General features: G+C 36.9%; 1 pseudogene; it reads left to right on the top strand.

Moving 5' to 3' along the window:
• Positions 1-1517: 1517 nt before the first annotated feature.
• LOC113834430 overlaps positions 1518-23199 on the top strand; it is a 39971-nt pseudogene continuing 18289 nt past the window's right edge.

Raw genomic sequence — 23199 nt, 5'->3', positions numbered from 1 at the left:
TCTAATTATTTAATTGGCTATACAATCACACTAAACATTCTTCAAGACATCAACTTCCATAGAAGCCAGAATTTATGCTCATAAATTCTTCCTTAATTAGAAGAGTTTATTATTATAAATAAAATTTTGAAAATTAGGACACATGCCAATATCCAATAAAGACAGTCTCTGTCCTTTTCAGACCAGTAATTTGAAAATAATTCTGTGTAAAATATCTTCAATTTGTTTATATGATCTTTAAAACAAACTCACAGTGTTTAAAATCAGGGCACAAACAATATTTGCTTTTCTTTTTAAACCTACAGTCATTGAACTTTGCTGTCTTTCCAATTTATATTTATAAGATTGGTCTAACACTCAAGCCTCTGGATGCACATGTTAACATGATTCAGACAAAGTCAAGTGCTTAGAATCCATAGTGATTTGTGTTGTTAAGACAGATTTTTAAAAGTAATAACAACTCTTGAACTTAGCTCCATAATGGCAAGAGCTTGATTAGAAAGAAAACATTTACAGTTTGAAAATCAACTTATTATTTTTGCTGTAGGGATAATGAAAAGATGCAGCAACAGCCCAAATGAGATGGAATGCTGGGAGAGCTTAGGGTCAGCCATGCTTTGTGTTATGGTCCTGGAAAAAAAAACCAGACATTGTTCTTAGAAAAACATATCATGTTTGATCAATCCCATTTTATCCCTGTTGTTCCCATCATTTGTTTACAGGAACTGCACTTTGAACCTAGATTATGTCACACTTTTCTTTTAAATTTAAATATATATGTGTGTGTGTGTGTGTGTGTGTGTGTGTGTGTGTGTGTGTGTGTGTGTGTGTGTGTGTAGAGGTCAGCTTGTAACTTGTGGGATTATGGGAGTCCATTTTCTCCCTCTACTATGTGAATCCTAGGGTTGGAACTCAGATGGTCAGGTTTGGTGGTACATGCCTCTAACCACTGAGTTGTTTTGCTCCTTTTGCAGATTTCTTCCTTTAATGTGAAAACCTCTAAAAGCCTCAGCTTATTCTTCAAACAATGACTGGTCACATTTACTGAGTGGTTATTATGTGCTAGCTACCCTCAGTTGTAGCAAAGCATTTCTGCACATGTGTGGTATCAAACTGTCTTGAACACAGCCAGGCCTGAGGCTTTTTTTTGTTTATCCACTTCTGTGGCCTTTCTGTTTGATGTTTCTAAAATGGCCATCCCCTGAAAATGGATATCAGTAGCTGACTTTTTGTGGTGTGATAGATTCTAACTTGATAAAGATTTTACTTTCTGAGGTATTTCCTGTGGAATATTCCTTTACACTTTGTGAACTTGTGTGTGTGTGTGTGTGTGTGTGTGTGTGTGTGTGTGTGTGTGTGTGTGTGTGTGTGTGCCTGTGTGTGTGTGTGTGTGCCTGTGTGTGTGTGTGTATGATGCCATGGTATGTATAATAAGGTCAGCATGTAACTTGCAGGAGTCCATTCTCTCCCCTTACCATTTGAATAAAGAAACTGACTGGCCAGTTGCTGGACAGGATATGGTTAGATGGGAAAACCAGACTAAGGACAGTGGGAAGAAGAAGGGAGGAACCCGAAGAGTCACCAGTGAGAAGCGGAGAGGAACAGGAGGTGTAAGATGAAAGGGAGGTAATACCACTTGGCAGAATGTAGATGAATAGAAATGGGTTAATTGAAGTTGTAAAAGTCAGTTAGGAATAAGTCTTAGCTATTGGATGAACATTTATAATTAATATTTGAGTCTTCATGTCAGTTATTTGGGAAATGGAATGCAGGAAAGGAAAGTCTGACTACAATTTCCTCTAAATTCCAGCTTAGAATATATTCTTTTCCTGGATGGGTTCTAGAAAGCTGGAATATTAAACATGTATTTATCCTGTGCTGGGTGACTGGACTGATCTGTATTGGAAGGGACAATGATAACAATGGCAAATAGTCACTGAATTCCATTAATGGGTGCTCCATACAGGAAGGAAGTGCAAACCAGTATATACCCATCACTGTGTAAGAGTGGGGATTTTGGTTGTCTATCTTTCTGGCTAATCAATACATTCCTTGAGTTCAGAGACCATCTGTTTCCTACTCGTGCCAATCAAATTGCTAGCATACTGCCTGGTTCAATAATATACATTTGCCAAGTGAATGATCTAGTAGAGAAAGATATATAAACATAAATGGCACAGGAGCAAGAAAGAGAAATAGTATTGAAAATGGAGACAAAAAATCACAAGTTTTATCATTTATTATGGTATGACAAAGATTTCTGTTGTTATATCTTATTTTATAATAGTAATTATCATTATTAATTTAATACAGTAAAAGTACATGAAATACATGCTATGTGACTTTTAATTTTCTTAGGAAATTTCAAAAGGCCTCATTTAATAACCATAGTATATTAGTCCACTCCCATTTCTATAAGAAAATCCCTGATGATCGGTGTTTTACGAAGAACAGAGGATTCATTTCAGACTCCTGACAATGAAAGCAGAAAAGTTCAAACAACATCCCACTGGCTCTGGCAAGTGTTCCTTTGGCTATACAGGACAAATGACATCAAGACGTAAATATTCATAATGACAGGATTAATAACTGACAAACATGAAGTCCAAATGTAAACCAAGAGTTATACCCAGGTTCTTATAAACAAACAAACAAACAAACAAACAAAAACAAAATGATAACAAAACCCTCATTGTTTTGAGAAATAACTTAGTTGTCTTATAAGAACTGCTTACCCCCATTTGGGAGCAACACTGTAAGGACCTAAGGACACCCTATCAGTTCCCACCACCTCTCAATGGCTGTTGCCCCTCATCATTGCTACAGTGGAGACTATGAACCCTTAGGGGTCTTACGGTGGGGTAGGTCTTTCCTGGACAAATGAAAAGTAGTTCCCATTCTGTCTCTGGGGACTACTGATACCTTGAGTAAGTAATTTATGGGAGGAAGATTTTGATTTTGCTCACAGTTTCAGAGAGTTTATTCGATGGTCATTGGATCCATGTACTCAGGAAGAACACTGGCACTTCAGCAACATTTGTTGAGAAGTGTTTATTTCACAGTGGATAGGTTGCAAATAAAAGGAGCCAAGATAAGAAATGGTCCCCAGTGAAATTCCCCCTATGACCTACCTTCTATCTCACCATCTCCCCATAATCCATCAAAGGAGCAATCCATGCATCAGGTCAGAGCCCAGGGGACCTAGTCGTCTTTGTGAACACTGTCATGAACACCTGAACTCATCTTGTGGATATTTCTCAATCTAGTAAAGCTGACCATCAGAATTAACCACTACACTTTCCCTTTCTTTTACTTTAGCGTGTTGCGGTTTATCTCTTAGAATCTTTAACAGAATCTGAAGTCCTATATTTACTTCTATATTTAAGTGTTGAATGTTTTGTTTTAGTAATGTTTATTTTCCTCAAATTAGACTTGCTGGTACAGACATAGTTTTAATAATAGTTGACGAGCAATAAACACACACACAAGGATTGAAAAAATGCAAGAGAAGATGATTATTATTGAGTCCGGTGTTTATTTTCCTTCAATACAAGATTATTATTGCTTTCTAATGATAATTTTATTCTTTCTTCCTAAATATATTCCATTTTCTGTGATTTTAGGCTCTAGGAATGTCTTTTAAAAGCTTATTATGAAGAAAGTTCCTTTTCTTGGGCAAATTTTCCTGGTGTTCTGTGAGTAACAGACAGTGAATAACACTGTTAATGATGGTCTTAAATTGCTGCTTTTTAAACAAGTTTTCAAAAAAGTGTTCCAAAGCCATTGTCATCCTTCCTAGAGAAGTCTCATATTTGTGGATTTCATTAGGAAGAATGAATGTTGGAGGCTGGGGAGACTCAGACGTTTTTATTCATTAAAAAGGAGAGTCTAGTCCTGACAGCTTTGTTTCAGCTGGCCCTGTCAAGTCCAGCATGCCAAGAACAATTTTTCCCATCTTTCATATCAGGTTCGATACCACAGTCACAGTTGGGACTAGCATAAGGGAAGGCAGAGATGTCAAATAAACAGATGTTGGCATTGCAGAAGCAGATGCTCCATGCTTTGCTTGACATGCCAAGAAATTCTATTATTAAAATTCAACATCTGTTCTGTTGGAGAAATCACTTTTTTTAAACCAGATTGAGGGTAATTCTTAGTATTCAATTACAATAACAAGTGTGTGTGTGTGTGTGTGTGTGTGTGTGTGTGTGTGTGTGTGTGTGTGTGTTTGTGTGTGTGTGAGAGAGAGAAGAGATAGATAGATAGATTAGAGAGAGAGAGAGAGAGAGAGGAGAGAGAGAGAGAGAGAGAGAGAGAGAGAGAGAATTTTACCCATTTGGAAATCAACTTCATTTCCAGATGTAAGCCTCCTTCTACACTACAAGGCTTTCACTATGATGTGCATAGGTAGACTCAGATGTGAGAATTTTCTTGCAAGGATTACCCTTGAATTCTCACTCCTTCAAATTTCCTTCTTCCTTTCCCTTGCAGAGTTTGGCAACATCAGATAGTTGGTGTAAGACTGCCCTTCAGGAGACAGCATGAAGTGGCAGCTTTGGTTTCTGAGACACTGAGGGTAGAATCCTGGAGTGTTTCTGGCCAGACTTTTGATCAGTAATGAGGCATGACCTAGCTAATCCTGAGCTCTGAAACCCTGCATCCTTGATAAGGTCAAAGATCTAGAGCTAGTTGCCCTAGGAACCTAATTAAAGCCCTGACTCTCTGTGAGAAATTAAACATTGGCAGGAAGGAAGGTACCGGCAGCTGTCAGGAAGCCATTTCTTCAAGGACAGCCACACCTTGACAGTACATTAAAAGCGTTTTCCTCATCTGCTTTGCAAACTCCTAAAATTCAGTCCTTTCATCTGTGATTTGACAGCTCTGAGTGACTCTGCAAGTCTGTGCTGTTTTTCCTATATAGGTAAATGTGTGCGTGCATGACCTCCTTTGTGGTAAATAAAAGTCACACTGATTGGATTTTGCAGTTCAATGATGGCTCATTCATTAGGAAGCCAGTGAAGGTGTAGCTCATATGAATGAAGGGGCCTAGTGTGCACTGCATTGCATTTCTGATTTGGGATGATTTCCAGTTTAGGGAGGAGAGGAGTTGGAGAATCCCTTGAGCACCACAGAAACAAGCTTGCAGGAAGGCATTTAGGTACTCACCATGTGTTGTTTTGCTTTCAGACATTCTTCAGGCTGGGAGGAAGGAGCGTGATGATGCCATGTAGGTTTCCATAATACTTCCCAACATGGGTTCTTGTAAGTCCACTGTGATTCCTATCAAGAAACTTCAGGCAGAAATTGCTTTTTGTCTGATTTGGCATCTGGGTGTATAGATGGCTGTAAGAAGGATTAGGGCTGGACCAGAACTAGATGAAAGAATCCACAAGGGTGTATTCTGAGGACAAATGAGAGAAGGCAGAAAGTTGTTCAGAAAAACCAAAGAGGGAAAATATTTCTACTACAAAGATCATCAAAAAAAAAAAAAAACCCTTCATTTCTTGCTGAAGACTGAATTGAGAACCGGAAAGCACACATTTTATAAATATGTCAGTTCTGATCTGATCTAGTTGAAAGAAATTAAGTTGGTAATGATTATTTTGGGTAGTCTTGTCTCTCAGGATAGTGGCTAGGTTCAATTATATCTGTAGATGTTAGCATCTCAGCTCAATGTTAAAGGCAAGCAACCAGACAGTATCAGCTAGTGGTACATGGGCAATGTGTTCACCACTTGAGACCTTTACATAGTCTTCTAACTTGTACATGCTAAGTTTTAGGATGCATTTGTTCTAACACATCAATTTCATTTAGAAATATTTATGATAACTTCCAAAGGTGAAATGATTCTTTCACTCAGCTTCACCTTGAGGAAAGTGAGGGTTGTAATATAAGTGAGTTCTTTAGTACTTGGAAAGAAAACAACATAAGCACCAGGAGTCTGTATCATTTTCTGTTCTCTGAAATGGTTTGCTCTGACCCCCTCTGATTTCATGGATTCTGGAAGAAAGAGTGCTCACAAACTTTGAACAGATGAGAGAAGACTTCTCATGCATGCTGAGATTTGGGCTGATATCTGAAGACTGAGCAGATGTTTGTGGAGGGCATAACAGGGCTGTATGAGCAGATGTGCTATACCCAGCAACCTGAAAAATCAGGTCCTCCCTTTGTTCATTAGAATTCATGATTTATCCAGTAGCCAAAGTACTTCATTTAAAATATCAAGCAAATAGCTACGTCATCCCTCTGCTTCACATATTCTTTAGGTTACACAATCCCACACCCGTGCTCTGTCCTGGTTTGTATTATTTCCTGCTCACTGCCCTTCAGACAGGCTTTTCCGTTCCTTCAGTTTGCTAGCATCTGTCTGATTTTCTTTTACCCTTGTTTGTTCTAGTAAATTCTTCCTTCAGATTGTCAAAATTTGATATTTCAGGCCTACCTTTACCACCTTCTTTGTCTTGGCACTCTTCTAACATTGTTATATTTCATTTTTTCCTTTCTGAATTTATTACTTTTGTTATTTATTCTCCCATTGATGATAAGTTAAGCACAGTGAAAACTGAAGTATCATCTAGGTTAAGATAATTTTTCTTTTTAAGGCAGATTTGGCACATGCTGTTGATGCTGAACAATTGCTTATTGAGGAAAGGAGGGAGGAATGAAGGGACTTATATAAATTGGAGAAATAGAATTGTCATGAAGGAAGACATAGTCTTGATTAAAAAACATATACCATATTAGGGACTTCAGATTTTATTCTGAAAGAGTGTGGAAGGTACTAAGTAGGTTTAAGAGGAAAGTAGCATTCACATTTTTTTTTAATGTTATTTAGCTTCCATGTAGAGGTCCAGTTTGGGGATCTGGTCTGCCAGTGGGGATGTGATTTGGATTTGTGTTTCACCTTTTGGAACAAGGTGACAGAGGAGACATGAATGAATGATTCCTGGCACCACACTGTCATGATATAAATAATTGCTTCATATTTTTCATGTGTTATATCTTGACAAATTGTGTACATTTTCCATGGGGGTTATGCAAATGTTACTTCTTGAATCTTAGACTTCAGGGATGTTACTGAAAAGCTACAGTGCTCTAAAATTCTTGATTGTATTCTCCCATGGTTACATTTCTGCAGAGTGACTGAGCATGGCCTGGATGAAGCCATGAGAGAAGCTTTTCTGGGAGAGATGGTCCTGACTTAGTCCTCAGATGAAGACTCCTCATCTATTTTCTCAGCTTTCTTGGGGGCTTCACTGCCTTCTAGGAACTGGCCCTCAATCTTATCTTTTCCTCTGTATTCCTTACAAGAGGGAGACATGCTGCTCAGTCCAATGCCTTGCTCAATCTGCAGTATCACCCTTCCTCTTTCTCTCACTGGTGTCTTTTTATTGATTGCTTCCTTGCACTAAGCTGATGGTTGCTTCTAGTAGACATTAAGTGACTCACTCTTTCATTTTTTTCTTCTTTTGTGAAATGGGAAGATATAACATCCATAGCTTGACTGACTGTGAGAATTCAATGGGAAGATTTTGAAGCTATTTGCACATTTTATTGACCTAGATACCAATAAATGTTGCTGTTTTATGTTTAAGTCTTGAAAAAGGCAGAGAGAAGAGATGACACTGTGATTTTCTGGACATGTTTAACAAAGCAGGAGGATTCCTGCCCTGGGTTTTACTTTCTCTTAAGTTAGTGAGGCAAAGGTGTTACCCACAGAACAAGGATTGTAAGAAAAGAAAAAGGGAGGAGAAATGATTTTCCTCTGGATGTGTTATTCTTGAGTCTTCATTAGAAAAATGTTCAGTAGGTCATATGATCTATGGCTATCTATCTCAGAAAGATATGGGCTTCTAATGTTGATGTAGGTGCCATCACAGATTCAACTAAAAAATGTCTCAAACAATTATTAAAATTAAGCAAAATGTAAGTCAATAAATTTCTCATATAGTAATGTTTGCATAAAACAAAAGACAGAATTTACATCAAACTAGTTCATAAAATATTTAAAAAGGTGATAAATAAATTGGCAGAAGACATAAAGAAATCAGTCATAAAGAGATAAAGCTATAAACAAACATATGGATGATTTCTACCTTATTAGCTTTTAAACATATGGAAGAGTGTTCAACCTCATTGTTCCTCCAGGCATAAAGTGTTAAAACACAGATACAGAGTTATTTTATATTCATAAATGAAACAAAGTAAAAATAATAAATTGACAATTATTATTAGTCCTCTTGATTATTTCATCTCTTGCATTTTAGCAGTCATCAAATAAACAAATATGCAATAAATCCACATGAATACTATCTAGATGCTCTAAGCTAGATGATGATGTAATGATAGGTTCTTGTTACAATAAATCTTTCTGCCAAAAGCCACCTGAGCCCCACTGCCACGTGTGAGCTTTACAACAGCCCAAGTTAGGCCCAAATGAATACATAGAGAGACTTGTATTATTTACAATGCTGCTTGGCCAATGACTAGGATTCTCATCTGTTAGCTCAGTCTAAATTATCATACATCTATATATTTTATAAGACTTATCTTATCGGACGCCTTATTGGCGTCCCTCCTAGCTGGTGGATCACTTCGTGCCGTTGGAGAAGGAGCCGAGGGAAAAAGAGGGAGCGACATTTCCTTTTTCCTCATCTTAAATATGAGTCTCCTTGCTGTGTCACCTCCTGTCTGGAACACCACTTCTCTACGACATTTCCCAGAATCCTCTTTGACTCCTAGTCCCGTCTACTTGCTGTCTCATTGGCCAAACAGTATTTTATTTAACAATAAGATAAACATACACAGAAGTATTTCCCCCATCAGGTTCTTCTTCCTTCCTGTTGTCCATGGGAATAGTCACCTTTTTCTCTCACTAGTATTGTGAAGAACATTATTATTCTTTCCTCTTTACTTATGGTAATGACAATCTCAATTGGTTGGTTTCACCATCCTCCAATTAATTCTTAATGCCAGTGAGATGTTAAAAAATTCCAAATGCCATCGCATATGTCCAAAGTTACATAAACTATGAAGTTTAAAATTGTGATTTTAACTTGCATCTCTCTATTCTCATTGAAGTAGAACATCTTTTTGTATAACTCTGTTCTCTCATTCTTTTTTATTCTTTTATCTAAGAAATAAGAATTGATATTTTTAATTATTGATTTTATAATGATTGTAACACCTTTGTGTTGTATGAAGACCTTTGAGTGCTATTTACTATTATTTATATGTGTATATGTATGCATAAACAGTTACATATATTTTCAAATGTATTAACATCAATTCTTAAATTTGATTTTAATGTGGTACTATTCATCACTCTTTTCATTATGTGTTTGTGCTTTTCACAATCTCATGAAACACCTTCCTGTCATCCATTCACAATACTGTTCTATAGCTTTTTTTCTCAATATTTGTATGTTTATTTTCACATTTATGTTTAATCCTTCATGAGTTATTTCTATGCATATGATTTTTCATGTCACATGATTTTCATGTGTCAGAGCCTTAATCTTTCATATTTTAGTGTAGACAAGCAGTTACTTTAGTAATATTTTTAACCCTTAGTGCTTCCTCTAGTCTTCTGTAATGCTAATGAGCTACACATCATGTTTGTGTGTCTCTGTTGTGATTCCTTATTCTACTGGGATATTTCTGTATACCTTCTAAAGCTCATATACCTTACTACCTATAGCTTTACAATAAAGTGTTGGGTGTCTGTGGAAAAAATTCTCTATCTGTGTTTTCCACCACACTACTGCTCTGTGTAATTTTGGCCCCTTTCTCTGGCATATGAATTTTAGAACCAACTTGGTATATTTCATGAAACATAAAAATCCCACTGATCTTCTCATTGGACGTGTATTGAATCTATAGATCAACTGGAAGGAAATCGACATTTTTATGATTTTGAGTCTTTTTATACAAGAACATGGTTTATTACCCCATTTGTTTGGGTTGCCTTTAATAGATTTTAACAAAGTTTTATAGTTCTATCTATAAAGTTTCTACACATACTTTGTTAGATTGATTCCTAGGCATCTTGTGTTTTCGTGGTTACAATAAATGGTTGCTTTTTAAAGCTATATTTCAAACTGCCTTTGGTTTTCAGAAATGCAATTGATTTTATTGTATTGATTTTATATTCAGTAACATTGTTAAAATCTGTGTTTTTCTAAAAATTTGTCTGTTAGTTCTTTGTAGGTTTGGTATGGAGTCAGTTAGAGCATCCAAAACTACTGGCCATTTAGAGTCCTCATTTCTCATCATAATGACCTTAATTTACTTTCTCCCAACTCTACCCTGAAGAACTTCAGATACCGTGATGCAGAGAATTGGGTTTCTTATTTTACTGTTTAGGCAATACTTCCACATTTTGACAATTACTAATCGAGATTTGTGGCAGTTTCTTGAAAAAAAATGCTGGATAATGCTAAAGAAAATTACTTTTAGTCCTGTTTTCTGGTTTTTTTTTGTAATATTGTGAGAGGACAATATAATTTAAAAATATTTTCTCTACTGAGATGATCATATGTTTTTTTCTGGTGTAGTAAATTCATGGTATATTATGATATCAGATTTCTGACTTTAAACCAGCCTGTAATTCTGAGCTAAACCAATTATGTCATAATTAATTAAGCTTTTAAAACCTTTGTTTAGTTTAGCTTATTATTTAAAGCTTTTTTTTCAGTATATGTTCATGGTGAGATTTTTATTTTATTTTCTGACAGTATCTTTATTAAGCTCCTCAAGTGAGTTGAAGAGTCCTCCACTCTAGTTTTTTGGCTTCTGAACAGGAAGTACAAGAATGGAGCACCTACTCTGGATATTTGTTAGAAGCTGTCTACATTTCTATTTGAACATAGGACATTGTTTTGTTGATAGGAGGATTTGAGCAGGTTCAATCTCTTACTGAATATAAGACTTAGGAAGCTCTCTTTCATACTGAATCATTTCTTGTAAGTTAAAAATTTTTATAGAAATGGTAATCTTCTCTGTTTTTAAAAGTAATTAGTTTCTGATGTGGTTATAGTATGGTATGCTTCCCCTCTTATTCTTAGTATGCTCCTGTGTTTTCTTTTATAGGTTTCTACTTTCTCTGATGAATCTGCTTCTTTGTTTCAACTACTCTTCCTCTAAATCATCATTTTCCTTTGGAGGTTTCTTCATTCCATATTTGGTTTTGAGTTCATTATTTTCCACTCTATACTTTTGTTTATATCCATAGACTTTCCTTAGCTTTATCCTGGTTTTCTACCACTTGCCTTGTATGCTTAAAACATTAGCTTTCAAATTTTCTCCTAATGAAAATGATTAAGGCTATGTATTCCTTAATACTAATTCAGTGTTATTCAACAAGGTGCAATCTGTCATATCATCATTGCTCAATTATAAATGTTTTCTGATTTTAATTAATATTTCTTTTTTGACCTATGAGTCATTTAGAGAAATGCTTTTAAATTTCCATGACAGCTTTTGATTTCCTGGTCACATTTTTAAAATAACTTACTAACTTACTGTATTGTGTTTTGCAAATGTGGTCCACATTGGATGCAACTGTGAATTCTATTGAGGCTATTTGTCAATCAGTGTGGGCCAAATTTTGTAAGCATTTCTTGTGTGCTTGTATAGTTCTTAAGGCTATAATTGTTGATTGTGACAGTCTATAGCAAAGTCCATTTGATCAAGTTTCTTTGTTTTATTGTTTGTATCTTGTATATATTGACCAATTATTTTATACTTACTAATTAGAGAGAGAGAGAGAGAGAGAGAGAGAGAGAGAGAGAGAGAGAGAGAGAGAGAATTATGAACTTCCCTATAATGGGTGGAGGTCTAGGTAATTCTTGGGATAGCCCAGGAATCTATAGCATGACCCCAAAGCATCAGATAGTATCAGCAGAAAGATACCAGAAAAAAGTAAAGCAAAGTCAAAAGGATGTGGTTGCTGAAGCAACAAGGGATACTAATAGAAGACCAACATGTGCAGCAATATCATTTTATTACTCACAGTATTGGAAGCTAAGAGTCCACTACCAGTCTGACAGAATATCCCATATCTTGGAGGACCTATTTCTTTGTTTACAGATGTCACTGTCTCATTGGACCCTCAAATATTGAAGATGGTGAGGGAGTATTTTGGTACCTGTTTTTACAGAGAACTAATACTTTACAGGGCTCCTCTTTTTGGATACTATCACCTCCCATGTATACTAAATGCTAAAACATTGGGGATTAGAATTTCTACATGTGAGTCATGTGAGGGCATGTATGAAATCATTCATTTCACTTTGAGGACCAAGAAGAAAGATGTTCCAATAACTAACAACATTGACAACAATTCATAGCTTTGGATTGATGTCCAAATTATAAAATACTCCTACATGTGTGCAGATTGACACAAATAAATAATTAAGGTAAGTAATGTAGGAGGGACAAATCTTCCTCACAGTAGTCCATGTAGCTTATCTTGAAAATTGTATTCCAGGAATTTCTTCTTCCTCATCCATGCTCCCTAATACTAATAGCTGCCATTAGTGTCTTGTTTCCAAAGACTAGAGTATGAAATAAGTGAAATGAACTATTGAGAAACCTGGAAAATTCTACCTTTGCCATGTGAAAAAATTTAACACCATCATGTAAAGTCATGACTTATTTCATACAGTTTAACATATGGTAAGTACAGATAAAACCACTGGCCACAGGCCAGTGAATAATACCTGTCTCTCTTGTGTTCTTACATTCTGGTACAAGAAGACAAAAAATGTTATTCAATTAAAATGTTTATATTATTTTTATGGAAGGGAGAGAGGTGGCTGTCACTTTGTGTGGAGGCCAGAGTACAGCCTGGTGCTGTTCTTCAGGTGCTAGAAACCTTTTTAATTTTTCTCTTTTTTTGATAGGAGAGTCTCTCATTGGTCTCAATATTACCAGAAAGGTTTGGATGATTGACAATGCACCCCAGGAATTTGTCTGTCTCTGCCTTCTCAATACCAGTATTACAGGTTTGCACAATCAGCCCCAGTTTGTCTGTTGGCTTGTATATTTCAGTATGTTTAAGTTTTGGAGATCAAAATCTTCCTCATGTTTCTAAAACAAGCATTTTTTTCCAGAACAGCCATTTCCTCAGCCTCTTTGTTGCTCTGTTCACCAAGTTTTAAGTGCTAAATTATTAAAAAAATTAGTTTAACTTTCAGAAGATTTGTTTTTTTAAATTTAATTAAGTATAAGTTTGAGTAAACCTGCACATGAGTATCCATAGAGGCCAGAAACACCCTGGAGCTGGAGTTACAGGTGGTTGTGAGGTGTCTGTCAGGACCAGGGTTTAAGGACTGTGGTGGGAGGGGATGGATGGCTGGGAACCAATCTTGGATCCTCTGTAAGAGCAGTACATGATGGTTTCTTTTAAAAAATCTGTTTCATTTTATATACCAACCCCATTTCCTCCTTCCTCCCCTTCTCTCACCTTTCTGCTTCCTTGCCTTCCCAATCCCATCTCCTCCTCAGAGGGGGTATGGCCTTCCTTGGGGAGTCCACAACATCTGGTTTACCAATTTGAGGCAAGACCAAGCCCCTCTCCCTTCTATCAAGGCTTAGCAAGGTATCCTACCACAGGGAATGGGCTCAAAATCCAGTTCATGTACCTTGGATAGGTCCTGGTGCTACTACCAGTGTCCCCCAAAATATCAAGCCACATAACTGCAACCCACATTCAGAGAGTCTGCTTCTGTCCCATGCAGATTCCGCAGCTGTCATGCCATAGTCCACAAGCTCCCACTAGCTTGGGTCAGCTGTCTCTGTGGTTTTTCATATCATGGTCTTGACCCCTTGTTCATATGATCTTTCCTCCCTAAACTCAACTGAAGCCTAGGAGCTCAGTCCTTAACCACCAAATCATGTCACTATCCCTCTTAGAATTCTTGTCTGTGTGTGTGTGTGTGTGTGTGTGTGTGTGTGTGTGTGTGTGTGTGTGTGTGTGTAACTTGTTGGTTATTTTTGAGGGCTTATAACTGATTTATTTATGCAATTTCTTGTCTTTTCTTTGATCCTAATAACTCTATTTATCCTTTATTATCTGATAATTATATGTAGAAAATCTCTCTGTTGGTCTCATGCCTTAATTCTTTATTTGGTGAGTTAATTTATTGGGAAAAATTATTATACTTCTACCTATCTTTAGAAAACCTACACATGAGAATGCTAAAGATGCAGGCTTTCCCATCAGGGAAGGCTTGCACTAACTTCTCTGGCCTCTGCCAATTACCTAACTTGAAAACTGCAGTTATTACTTTGCAACTTTTATAGTCATCATGTCATCTCTATTTGCAACTCAAAGAGCCTATGTATAAACTAATGTCTACAGAGTTTGGGCAGGAGCAGAGTGTCTTCATATAACGGACTTGAATATCTATCCTTCTTTTCCTTTTTTGTATTTCTGTTTTCTCTAGTTCTTGTTATGATCTTGCATTATTTGGCTCACAATTCTAGTTTGTGTGTAGTTCTGAAGTATGGTAGTCAGAATTCTTCCTATATTCAAGCAATAGACATCCAAGTCTTGCTTTTCTTCAGGGTTTCTGGATGTCTGTAATGCCTTTTTTCCATGCCTTAGTTTTTCACTTCATTCTCAACTTCCTCAGTTTTCTCCATATTTATATAGGGTATCTACATTCATATATTTTTGGTTGTGAGCCTAGTTGTTAATGGCTGAGCCATCTCTTTAGCCCAAGAGTAGCTACTTTCTAAAGAATCCTTTCCCATCCCTTTTAAATTTTAGCAAGCATTTTTTGGGTGTTAGGACCTGTGTCATAATTTTTCTTTTGCAGTGACAAAACACCATGACCAAAGCTGAAATATAGAAGGAAGAGTTTATTTGGCTTTAAGGTTCCAGAGAAATAAGAATCCACCATGGCAGGGAAAGGACTGGTAGTAGTAGCAAGCTGAGAGATTACATCTTTAACCACAAGGACAAATTGAAGAGAGTAAACTGGAAATGACACTGTGGCAATATTTTGCTTTTGATCTAATAAAGCCACTGGAAATCAAAATGCAAATTAGACACAGCCATAAATCCAGGGGGTGGTGATACACAGCTTTAATCCAAGAAGTCATACTAGCTAGCCATAGAGCCAGGTGGTGGTGGTACACACCTTTAATCCCAGGACTCATGAGACAGGCAGATGGATCTCTGCGAGTTTATGGCCACCCAGGGCTACATTAAAAGTCAATCAGTCCAAAAGAATAACATAGCGCACACCTTTAATCCCAGCACTTGGGATCACACACTGTTAATCCAGCACTAAGGAGGTGGAGACAGGAGTGATATGGCTGGGAGGAGAGAGGAATATAAGGTTGGAAGAGATAGGAACTGAGGGGATTGTACCCTGAAGCTTGGTGGAGATCGATGCAGTCTGCGTTACATTCTGAGGATTTGTGGAGACAGGATCACTTATTTCAGCCTCAGGCAGAGGTAAGGGATAGTGAGTTGGCTGCTCTGCTTTTATAATCTTCAGCTTGAACCCTGATATTTGTCTCTGGGTTTTTTGATATTTATGTTACTCAATAATTGACTTTAAATTCTCAAAACCAGTACTCAATGACATACTTACTCCAGCAAGTATACAGTTCCTAAACCTACTCAAACAGTACCAGTAACTGGGTACCAAGTATTCATTTGACCAAGACTATGATGGACATTTAGCATTTAAAACATCTCAGGTACAGAACATTGTTAGCACATCTATAATGTCCAATTACCAATAAGCGGGAGTCCCATTCATTTCCCCAGTCATGCTTAATAAAACTCTCTAACATTGATTAATAAAAATGAAACCTTTTAAGGCAAGGAGCAGCAAAACAGGCCCATGAGTCATACTGAGTTCACAGTGTTTTTTTTTTTTTTTCATGTGGCCAGTGGAACAAGAACGATTTCAACATTTTAAAAGGTAACAACAACAAGATATCAAGGAATAATAACATTTTAGTGTGAGAATTACATGGAATTCATAGTTCAGCATCCATACTGTTTTACTTGGACAAAGGTCTACTAGAATGCACCCCAGATCATTTCTATGGCAGGTCGATGGCTGCTTTGATGACATTTTGGTAGAACAACAAAGGCAGTGTGCTCTACCAAAAACTCAAAATGTTGACTTTTTGACCATTATTGCAAAGACCTCTGTCTTACTACATCTTCCAGGATTGCCCATTGGGTTGTGGAGAGAGGCCATCTCTCAGAGAAAGCTATCTCCCTTGTAATTCAGAAGTGTGGCCTTCTATTTTGCTTATTTCAACCCTCTTCAGTCTCCTTTTTGGCATCAGTGAACAATGCTTTCATGCTACAAAGCCTGTGATATTAAACTCCGATTCCCCTCAATTTGTGTTACTGAGATAACCTTTGCTGTGTCACAACCTATAAAGTCTTGAAATGCCTAACTCTACATGTGTCTCCTATTTATGTTTGCCTGCCTTAAAACACACACACACACACACACACACACACACACACACACACACACACACACTATATTGTGGAGATTTTTTTTATTTCCTGGCAGAAGCACATTGAATGGGAAAGAAGTAGTCTGTAGCTAATACATGTAAATACAGTTTATGTTGTTTCCAGAAGTTTTGTTCATTGACTTAAAGCAACCTCCATTGTCTGTCCAAAATGGATACCCAACGCAGATGGCAAGGCTGTTATTAAGGGTGGGACACACTGTAGGTTCGTTGTATGACATTCACTATCATTAGCCGTCTTGAAAATGTGCCCTGGATCATATTCTATGGGACATTGTTTTTACTTGCACTCAGCCCAGTGAGATTCCTAAGTCAATTTGTGTGGAGAAACTTCAATTAGTAAAATTAAATAACTTCTTTTCTCATACATTTTGGAGTTTCCATTAAACTGCAACAGTGCTAACTTGACAAGCTCTTCTGATTCTGAGGCAAGATTCAGGAGATTCTGAGCTGCTGCTAATTAAGGAGAGTGTTCTTGGAGAAGCTCCACCCCAGCACCTACATCCACACACCCAAAGAGTCTAGGATGTTCTGCTGGAAGCTTCACCTCATATCTCTTCCCCAAACCCTGCCTCATCTCAGAAAGTCTTCGAGATAACCCACAGAGATAACCAAGACCATTGCCATAGGAAATTTAACTGCCTCACAGAAAAAAGACATATGGTTTTTTTGGTTGCTCTTCTCCTCTATTTCCTGTCTCCTCTTGGGGGGGTGGGCTCAGAAAATCATCTAGGAGCATTTTACCCATTAAATGTGGGCTTTTTCTGATTCAGTTTAATGTTGTCTGATTTGGATGCTGCATTGGTGGAGAGCCTTACTGGGCCATAGAAGTTTTTCAGAGAACCCCACCATTCCCTGCAATTTGATTTAGGATCCTGTGAAAAGGTTCTTTGGAAGAGAGGTTCATTTCTGGGGTGGGTGGAGGGTAATTAAGTAGTATGTCTATGAGGTGATTTTTTTTTTTTTGCAGAAGGGTGAGAAACATCACAAATCCATGTAAGAAGATTAAAAAAATAAACAAGAAAAGAAACAAATCAACAACAATAACAAGATCCCAAAATCTAAACCTTTGGAACCTCACTGGTTTATGGGTAAAGCATGTCAATCTGGGGTTGTCAGCTGTGAGATATTTTGTATGAGGTTGGGGTTCTATATCCTGATTCTTCTTTGAGTCTGGCTGATTTAGGCAGAACATTGTTTTAGAACAGTATGATAAAAATGAAATGTAATGGAATCTCTAGTAAAAGTTAGAGCCTTTCCAGTTACAGTCACAGATTGAGCAGTGGAACCTTTTTTTAAAGGTAAAAGTGCAGTGAGAATTTCCTCTAATTGCAGTCATCTTTTCCATTTCTTTATTAAACTAGTTGGCTTTATTTAACAGCCCATTGCTTTAGCCATTTGGCCACCTTGAATACAAGTCAGCTTCATTTAAAGCAATGGTCCACAACCCTTAATGCACAGTACTTTAGAATCAACTAGGGAAGTGTAAGTGTGTGTGTGTGTGTGTGTGTGTGTGTGTGTGTGTTCATGTGCATGCATAGGTCAGAGCCTACTCCAGGCTACTGAGTTTAAACTTTTAGAACTGGTTGTTCCCAAACACTGGCATTTAAAATGTTTTCCATGTAATTCTGAAGTTCAGCCAGAATAAAAAACCCTGGTTAGATCTATTACCTCAAATGCATAGCTAGTAACACTTGGGGCAAGTACTCTGTTCTAGGCACTGTCCTCTGCACCAGCAGATGCTGATCATTGGTTTTTTGTTTTGTCTCTGCCCACTAGATGCAATAAGGAAGCTCCATCTTTTGACTTGTGTCCATGAAATATTTCTCCAGATATTGCCAAATTCCTACCAGTTTTCAGCAGTTTTGAGAATGACTGATCTAAGTTAAATAAGCCTAGAAGCAGCCAGATGGGCTAGTGCTTTGAATTGATTAGCTGGCGCTTCAGCTCGGTGACCTGTTGGTTTTATTAAGGGCCATGTTTGTGACTGGGCATTTGGAAGAAATATTGGAACCTGGTGGGATCACCTGTGGCTGTACAACTAGGCAATCACTTCCCTTCCTCCTGAATGCATCAGTAATTAATAGTTCAATAGAAAGGAATAGATCTCCATGAAACCTTCCACAATCTATAACTGGTTATTGACAGAGAACCAGTGTTGACAACCAACTGCTAAAAATCGATCTACAAGATTCAGCTATACCACTTTTGATCATATACCTAAGGGATTCTCATATTACTATGGAAGTGCTCGCCTATCCATGTTTATTATGCTCTATTCATAATAGTCCCAAATTGGAAACTACCTAGATGTACATCAGCTGATCAATGAGCAATGAAAATGTGGTACATACATACAATGGAATATTGTTAGCTATTAAGAAAAATGATACTATAAATTTTACAGGTAAATTGATGGAACTATAAATAGTCATTCTATATGTTCTGTAGCTCTAGACAACCCTAACGAATACACTCATCTACTCCTTTTTTGTGATGCTTCCTGAGAGTTAGGGGTTTGGTATAGATGGCCTTGTTAAGGAGGTCACACACCACTCACTTATTCTCAGAACACTGAGGACCCATGAATCTCTACATTTACCACTGTTCACTGCAAAGAGAATAATCTCTTCCATGTATTTGTCAGAGTGATGAAATGTCTGAATCTCACATCCACCTAGGCATGAGATATTTGATGTAACATGGTAATAAAGGATAAATATATATCTAGTAAAATAAATGAAATGCTAAGATCAACTTACAAATTTTATTTTATTTCTGATATGTTGCAAGACATAAATATAGAATGAGAATTCCAACTTGTGTCTCCTGTGGGCCAAAAGATGAATTTTGATATATTTTAAAAAGAAAGCTTAGTAGACAATGATTAATATAGGTATGGAAGATACACTTTCATATGCCACAGGAGCAAAATGGGACATTGCAACAAAGATAAAGAAAATGGTGTGATAAGATACAGGGATTATTTTAATTTTTTGTACCCGTTGAAGTTTGCTATGTTGCCAAGTATTTGGTTGATTTTAGAGAAGGTTCCATGTGGCGCTGAGAAGAAGGTATATTGTTTTGTATTTGCATGGAATGTTCTATAGATGTCTGTTAAGCCCAATTGGGCCATAACTTGAGAAGGGGATAAGAGGATGGGTGAGGACATGAGGGAGCAAAAAGGTTGAGTTGGGGGAAGAATAGAAGAAAACAAGTAAGGAGATACCATAATAGGAGACATTTTAGGTTTACAGAGAAATCAGGAACTAGGGAAAGGTCTGGAGACCTACAAAGATGACACCAACTAACAATCTAAGCAACAGAGGAGAGGCTACCTTAAATGCCCTCCTCTGATAATGAGATTGATGACTGACTTATATGCTACCTGATAGCCCTCATCCAGCAGCTGGTGGAAGTATAAGCAGACACCCACAGCTAATCACTGAACTGAACTGGAATACAGTTGCAGAGAAGAATGAGTGATGAGCAAAGGGGTCCAGACCAGGCTGGTGAAACCCACAGAAATACCTGACCTGAACAACGGGGGGCTCTTGGTCCCCAGACTGGTAGCTGGGATACCAGCAAGGGACTGATCTAGACCTAAAGAATGAGGGTCTCAGTGAGGAGACCTCAAAAATCTACTGGACCTCCAGTAGTAGTTCAATACTTATCCCTAGCATAGGTGTAGAATTTGGGAGCCCAGTCCACATAGAGGGATATTCCCTGAGTCAAAACACATGGGGGCCTATCCCAAAGGACATGATAGACTCTGATGACCCCCTATGGAAAGCCTCACCCTCTCTGGGGAGCAGAAAGGATATGTGATAGGTAATGTTTAGTTAAAGCTGGGTGGTATGGGAGGAGAGGAGGGAGAGGGAACTGTGATTGACATGTAAAGCAATCTTGTTTCTAATTAAAAAAAGAAAATGGTGGGTGTTTTATGTGTGTCAAGTACTGTTTAAATTATTTTTTGTGTTCTATATTTTAAATCTTCACAACTAACCTGAAAATGCTAGTTCTATCTATTCAACCAATTAACATTCATAAGTAGTTTGTTATGTTTAGAAGATACTATAGTGTAGTAGAGAGGAAACCTTTCAAGTTAGAATGACCTGTATCTGAATCCTAATTACTCAAATTGCTAGATTTGTACTCTCAGATCCATTATCCACTTGAAGCTTCAGTTTCTAATCTTCAAGATGGAAGAAGTGTCATGTCTCTTGTGAGTGAGAATTCATAACTAACATCTGGCTTAGTTGATATACAAGTAATATTAGATTTCTATCTTCTTTGTTTTCACTAAGTGACAATTACATATTCTCCTTTTAAATCCTTACAACAGCTGGATGAAGAATGTATTATTACCATTTTCTATACTTGAGGAAACCAAGACTTAGAAGAATTATATAAGTTTTGCAAAGACAAATGCTAAATCATAAGGTCAGGATTTAAAGTCTGACAATCTCCACAGTGAGGTGACTCTATTTAGAAGAAAAGCATCCTTCAGCCACCTTTAGACATACAGAGAGATTCTGCTTGGTGTCCTCTTGCCAATAATTACAGGTTATTAAATAGAGAAAAATTGAAGTAAATATGGTAATTAAAGATATTTCCAATTTTTATGCCTTAAACCATTACAGATTCCAAATAATATCACATTGAATTTTCTGTAGTCTCCTTTCTTGGATGACTTCTTCTTTAGTATATTTAATGAAAATACTCCAGATCAGTATTATTATAATTATTATTGAGGAAGGTAGAAAAAAACTCAACTTCTCCCTATTTTTAATTTTTTCTAATAAACGTTTTTGGGTTCTCAAAGAGAGAATAACAAATATGAAATTAATTGCAATTAAGGACAGATTCCATATTTGATCAAAGGTCTACTTTTCTTCTGTGAGAAAAAGAATTAGTCCTGATTGGTCAATATCAATGACCAAATTAGTCTAAGTCTTAAAAATAAATCAAGATGTTGCATAAAGAGAGAAATTCCCAAGTAATCACATTTCATGATGATGATATTTAACTATATATTTCATGAAATTTGTATCATAAAAGAAAAAGGAAGGCAGTTAATTATTTCTATAAAAATTGCAAACAAATGCTAATGCAGAGTAATTTACCAGAAACTACACAGAGAAAAGTGGCTGAAAAGTAAGCAAATAGAAGAATCTCAAAGATACTTTAACCTCACAGTTGCTCCCATTGCAGTTTTGTGAAACGTGACTTCATTTTAACCTCATAATCCAGAAAGTGACAGCCATTTCAATGACCCTACAACTTTTCTTGCTTTCTTAAGAACTTAAGTGACTGCCACTAAATAACACACACACTCATTTCTTTCACTTTTACCAAAAGACTTTAAATTTGACCTAAGTATAGTGTCTTAGTTATGGTTTTTATTGTTGTGAGGAGACAACATGACCACGACAGCTCTTATAAGGAAAAGGTTTAATTGGGGTGACTAGAGTGCAGTCCATTATTATCATGATGGGAGCATGGCAGCATGCAGGCAGATTTGGTGCTGTAGCTGTAGCTGAGAGTCCTTCTTATAGGCAACAGGAAGTTGATAGAAAACTGGACAGTGTCCTGAGCATATTAAACATCAAAGCCTACCCCAACATTAACATACTTCCTGTATCAAGGCCATACCCACTCTAACAAAGCCACACCTCCTAGTAGTGCCACCCCCTATGAGATTATGGAGGCCAGTTGCATTCAACCTAGCACACACAGGCTATGACTCTTCCGGCTATTACACTATGTCTGTTCATTTCTAAAATAATATGGAAAATAATTGAAATAAATTGAATTAGTGGTAGCAACCAGAATGTAATAATGACATAAAAGCTTTAAAATGTTTTAAAAATAATGAAAATATTTCACTAAAATTTAAGTACAGAATTTCTGTATACCTCTATCTAAATGGCTCTATTTCTTTTCCTAAGCATTAATGGAAACTCATCATAATTACCTTTTTGGGAAAACATTGGAAGCTTAGAATTTTGGGGAAGGGGAGAACACAATGGTGCCTTAAGCTTTTGAACTTAGCTTTACTCTTAGAAAATGTTTTACACCCATGGGTGAGTTAATTGTTTCTTATAAGTCAACAAGCTGGTTTATTCTATTTAGTCTCTATTTTTTTGTTAAAATAACTAATTAGTGTGATCTTGGTATTATTTCATGGCTATACTCAATCAACCTTTAGAAATCTTTTATTTGTATATAATAGAATCTGCCTGAAGTCATAAAAACTCATAGGCTTTTGGTATGTTATACCCTTGGAAGAGATTGAATATTTTGAAAATAGTTACAATATCAAATGGAGAAATATCTATAAATTACTTAGTTCAGTGACCTCTCACGTAATACGACTGGTCCTTCAGTCCTAATCTTGTTCAGTTTCAATTATTGACAGCTCCAGGAAACCATTTCTGTTGCCAGTCCCCAAACTGGCACCATAGACATGCTATAGTCTTATAACTGAATTGGCGTGGCTCCGAGGGAAGTAAATACCCCCATTAAACTTGTATTCCTCCCCTGGTAGGACCACAAACTCAAGAACACTAGATCAAAGCCAAGCCTTCATCCACATTTGCAGATGTGGGTTTCCAAGAGAAATAGTTGGAAAATCCACAAGAACAGTAAAGCACAGTTTTGCTCCATTCCTTTCCAAAC

The sequence above is a fragment of the Cricetulus griseus genome, chromosome 2 (assembly GCF_003668045.3).
Source record: "Cricetulus griseus strain 17A/GY chromosome 2, alternate assembly CriGri-PICRH-1.0, whole genome shotgun sequence".
NCBI lineage: Eukaryota > Metazoa > Chordata > Mammalia > Rodentia > Cricetidae > Cricetulus > Cricetulus griseus.
The sequence above is the reverse complement of the archived record's forward strand: the minus strand, read 5'-3'. Positions and strand labels throughout refer to the sequence as shown.